A 6000-nucleotide genomic window follows, 5' to 3' on the forward strand; every position below is an offset into this window, starting at 1 on the left:
CATTTTCTGCTTCATGTGGTAGTTACCAGGCACTTCTCTCAAAGCGCTTTCACCTCCTCTTCATCCTTCTCTGCTTTAATGAAGCCAGTCCGTGAACATTCACTCGATATGAGAGCCTCTAAATAAGGTTGTGTCCGTGAGTATTTATGGAATTGGAAATGGAGAAGCAAATAATAGCTGTACTCCTCACTAGCCCTGAATTGTGATGAAGAGCGAGGCTACACTCGCACACCCTTGACAAAACATCTCTGCTGTAGATTGATTATTAATATGAATAACATATAACAGGTTTTAATATTTTCTCATAAAAAATATATTTTGGTACTTGATGCTGCGGGTGCTTGAGATGTTCTCTAAGTAATTGCTTGCTGGCAAAATCGGAAAAGCGTTATTTATCTTTTTTTTATTTTCCCATACATAGACTAGTAAATCAAATTGGCAGCACAATTTGAGGTATAATTCATGTTATGATATGTAAATTTTACAATTCGAATTTTAATATATACACTGAGTCCTAACAAGCAACAAGCAATAAAAGTTCCTATATGGGTAGCCACGCCCACTGTGAAATCTCATTGGTCCAAAGTTCTCATAATGATGCATTACACATCAAATAGCTACTGACTGGCTGAGTCACTTTTTAAAGCAGTTTTGCAATCACATGTGTTTTTTGTTAACTTATGGTTAGAACATGGTGTTCTTATTGTCACTATTTTATGTGCATTGCGCAATATTCGTGTATTCATGCATGTTTTTATAAAACCCACAAATTATGGACAATACTCAAGAAGTTGTAATGCTACTTTCTCTGACTATTTTTGTAATGTGATGTGTGGCCTTCATGCTCAACCCAGCATTAAAGGGCATCAGCTGATCTCATACAGGTAATGTCAACATTTAACTGCTCCAGTTACACTGAACTATTACCTGTTTGCTGAGTTGTGAATGAGATCAAACTTTGGAACTGCTTGAAGCCTACGGCTCAGGGTCCTATCCGTGCAACACGTGAGTCCCTTTGACTGACTTGGCTTCAGACTAACAGCAAATAGTTGGCACCGTGTCAATAAAGAGATTAAATTTTAACCAGAATTCGACTAGTTGAGACCCTTCCACGTCTCTGTGACCCCTTATATCCCCTGTCGAGTCAGGAGAATTTGTGAGTTTGATAGAATCGTTCACTGATGGCAAGAAGCCAGCCATGCTTCGGCCAAACTGTGATTGGATGAACGTGTGGAAAGTGTTTTAGTAATGGAAAAAAAATTTGCTTAGTCTTTGTTAACATGTAAAGATGCTGCTTTGAAAAAGGATCAGAAAAACAGAGCAGCCTGGCCCTAGTATGAATGCTGCATTCCTGTTTGTGAATGCACAATGCATATAGTGGTAGAAGGAATATCAGATATCAGAGCAAGATAACTTCTTATGCTCTCTTGATCATATTATGTACTTTCTGAGAAATAAATGTCTAGTACACATGACTGAATAAAGATGTAATTTTTCTTGACAAAGTAGGCTGTATATATGGGCTTTAAAAGTATGAGTTCATATAAACAATTTGTGATTGGAAATGGAAATTTAAGACAAGCATGTGACACATTATGATGGAAACTGAAATTGATATAATTAGTTTTAGAGATTCTTAAATAATTCATGTTCTTTTCTCTAACATATAGTAAATTTAGAAGAAAAGAAAAAACAAGTGTACTTAGCCTTTTGTACCTAGCTGTTCACTTTTGTATCATTGGATTGTTTTGAACAGATAATGACACTCGGTTGTGTGCTAATTGTTTGCACATGCTCAGTTCAGAGAGGCGTTATAGGCAATCAATGTGCTGTTATCTGCTCTAGCATTAGTGAGTCTATTTAAACTGAGCTAACCAGGATTTATCGGTCTTTCTCCGTCCCTCCATCTCTCTCTCTTTCAATGGAAAGTTTTGTTCATGTAGGCAAATATCTCTCACGACGCTCCACTGTCTAAAGTTTCAAATGTCATCAAATCTCACCATGTTTTAAACAAATCTCTCTTAAAACCTTCTATAAACAGACACAAACACATACATTTTCAAAACCATACAAACCTTTCATTCATTAAGCCGATGGCTAATGGAAGACAAATACAGACAGTCAAATAATGCAAAAAAAGCACACACACAAGTGATGTTTTCTGTTGTGAAGACATTACTTAGGGTTTGTATTTTGGCTTAAAATAGCAAATTTTCATTGTAAAATGTTCTATTTTGAAAATGCTAATCTTTCTTATGATTATTATTTTCTGAACATGAGATGAACTCTGAACTAAACATGTATTAGAGCATACTGAATATTTGATTTTTATGTGTGTGTGTGTGTGTGTGTGTTAAACATATACTGTATGTGACCCTGGACCACAAAACCAGTCTTTAGTCGCTGGGGTATATTTCTAGCAATAGCCAAAAAATAAAAATAAATAAAATTGTAAGGGTCAAAATTATAGTTTTTTTCTTTTGTGCCAAAGACCATTCGAATATAAAGTAAACATCATGTTCTATGAATATATTTAGTCAATTTCCTACCATAAATATATCAAAACTTAAGTTATGATTAGTAACATGCATTGCTAAGATCTTCATGTGGACAATTTTAAAGGCGATTTTCAAATAGTTGCATCTTGGCCAAATATTGTCCTATCCTTACAAAGCATACATCAATGGAAAGCTTTCAGATGATGTATAAATCAAAATTTTGAGAAATTGACCCTTATGACTGGTTTTGTGATCCAGGGTCACATATAACATTTGTTTATTTGTTTCAAAGGCCATATGGATGCATTTCTATAGTATAATATTACGTATGAATGTATGTATGTATGTAGTTTCATGCAGATGAGGAAATCTAAATATCTAAATGCAGTCTCCTTATTAGCCCAAATCTGGTACAGTGTTATAAAAAACAAGCATGTAAAACAACACAGTGCTTTGTTATGTCTACCTTCACCTTCTGTGTTGCAAAAACACGGCATATTTCTTGGAACACTGAGCACGCTCACATGTTCCTCACTGCTGTTGTCTCAGAATGCGGGTATAGGTGTTATCTGTTGTTGTTGTTATACAGTGCTGTATGTGAACATCTCCCCTCAGCTTCATAGTCACTCTGCCCTTTCTGTTTGCTGCCCACATGTGCTTCAAGTTGCAGTTATGATTTCTAAGTAAAATCCTTCTATCTTTCAGTCTACCTGTCTGTTTTCTCTGTTTCTGTTTGTCCATTCAAGTTAGAAATTCTGACAAAGGGTTGTGTTCTTGCCCTCGGGAAGGAATCACATGGTGGAGCTCTTGAAGGCCACGTGCTGACTGCTGCTCACACTCAGAATACAAAACGGCACACATAAAATTCACAGATGCATTAAAAGACACGTACACAAAGTCATTTCACCAAGGACACAAACATACAGTATAGGGGAAACATGAGTTATATATTGTTAGAGATTTAATTATAAAATTACGGCATTCTCTGAACATTTACAGTGGGATTCAACTGCCGTTCTTTGTTTTGAAAAGTATTATCTTGGAGAGTCTATGCGTTATTAACTATTTGCTGTGCTTTAGTGAATTGCATTAAATTTTGAAGACCAGTATCTCTGCGTGTCGAGCAAATCCGGAGAAAATAAGAGGGTGAAGTAGAGAGAGAAGGAACATTTGATTAGAGAGGGTACTTTTAAGGATGGAGGCCTTAAATGGAAAAGAGGGTGAGAAAATGCCTCTAAAGTATTTTGAGGCAGTAAAAAAATTGAGTTTATTCAAGGACACATGGGAAAGGAGAAAAGAGGTTAAGTTAATCAATGCCAGTCCTCTCCTCTGTCAAGATGTTCAGCTTTAAAAAAAAACAAAAGCACCCATTTTTGAGCTCTATGTCATTCTATTAAACATTAACCCAATTCATGCAGATAGAATCACAACCTGTTGTTTGTATTTCAAGCATATAGTTTTGGACATCTGCACCAGCTCTGTCCAGTCTTACTCATAAACACAGCTGCCAGTACATCTTGAGACATTATGTAGCCTGTTTTATCTTCATTTATCATCTTATTTTGGGTTCAGAGCACATTGAGTGCCTTAGAGCTCATAGACATCCTTTGTTTTCTAAAGCGCACCCTGACTGTAACCTTCAGACAAACTTGTTGAACACTTCAAATGTCTACATAAATTGTTTTTTTTTTCCCCAGTGAGAACATTTTCAATTTGATGATAAATTTGGTCTTCGCAAGTACAGACGATCCTTTACCTTCTGAGTCTTCAGAATGTCTGTTTATGTGTCTGTTTCAAAAGAAGTAATTCTCAGTCTAAAGATGTTCCAAATGATTTCCATTTACTTTGAATAATGAATGACCTCCATTTGATAAAAATACTTTTTTATCCAAACAAATCGGCTCTGCTTACAGTAAAAACTTGACTCTAATCCGTTCCTTATAATAAATCAGAGAAGATTTTCATGTTCTGTATGCTTGTGTTGTAAATGTAAATGTCTCATAGACACTTGTTAGGAAGGAAACAGTATCTTTTTCCCAGGTTTTTTGTTCCTTGTGCTCTATCCCTTGTTGTCACAAATAGTGTGAGACTGGTGGAAACAGGGTCATTGAGTGCTGTTCCCACATTTGCAGTGTTCCTGTTTGACATTCCAGCCTGAGACAGGAGATGGACTCACAAACATGGTGACCCTATCAGCACCTTCAAACAGGATGAACTTGGTGTATTATGAAATGTATGATAATTATATCAAATTAGCATGAGCATTGGATGATGTGGTTTTTGTATTAATAATGACCTTAATGCAAAAAAAAATTTTGTCTACTTTGACCTAAAATATTTGTTTCAAATGTAAAATGGTTTTATAGACAAACTGAAGACTAGTCCCAGACTAAAGTGTAAGTCTGAGTGGTTTTAACTGATAGAAACTTGCACTGACTGATTAAAATATATAAAAATATATCAGTGCATTTGTTTTGTCTCAAGATGCACACTCTAATGTTTTTTTTTTTTCTAAGGCATGTTAATAAAAAATACTTACATTTCCTAATTGAACAATGGCCTAATCCTGGTTTAGTAGTGAAACCGTGCTGTAGAATGTGGTGTAAATGAATCTTTCATGAATTTAACAGCACATTCACATGTTCATTCTCAAACTGATTGCACTTTATTTTAAGGTGACCTTGTTACAGTGAAATTATCCATAAAAGTACTGAGTAATATTTATGAACCGCATGTATACTATTTACTGTATGGTTAGGGTTAGAATTAGGGTTTGGTGTTAGGGTTACTTGCATGTACTGTAATTATGCATAATTAATTGTTATTTTCATATTAAGTATATGTTACAAGGATACCTTAAATTAAAGTGTTACCCATAAATTTAGTACTTGTAATTAGTAATGTCACATGTTTGCTCCCATGTAAATGTATACCAAATGAAATTGTTTGCATCTATGATTAATGCTGTATTCATTCAAACCATGTATGTTCAGCTCAGGTATATATTTCATTCAGCTGAAAAAGGCCACAGCCAAGTGAACACAGCCAATCTTGCTCTTCCCTTTCCCCACTCACTTTGTAAATCAGCACATCGCTCTACCTCACATCACATCCAGGTTATGTAACACTGCTTCCTAGATACCCTGGAGACAGAATCTGCCCCTCTGTTCACCTTGGTGCCAGCCGTCCACCGTCTCCTGTCTAAACGGGAGGGTAGACAGTGGAATTTACAAGAAGATTGATTGGTTTTTCTGTTCGCATGTGTGTTGAAGGAAGCATACAGATGACCAGATAGTATTATGAAGGAGAATTATTGTACAGTGAGTGCGCGTATGGGCTTTTGTACAATTGGAATGACACACATTTCCCTTGAAAGAGAGTTATTGTAAACACAAAGCAGCAGCGGGCATATGATAACAGTATTGACTGTTTGAGGATGTCATGGCCTTGCAAGATAAAGATTATGGAATTGTTAGACAGATTAGTCGGTCTGATCTGATTT

Source organism: Carassius auratus, chromosome 20, assembly GCF_003368295.1.
Source record: "Carassius auratus strain Wakin chromosome 20, ASM336829v1, whole genome shotgun sequence".
NCBI classification, from domain to species: Eukaryota; Metazoa; Chordata; class Actinopteri; order Cypriniformes; family Cyprinidae; genus Carassius; species Carassius auratus.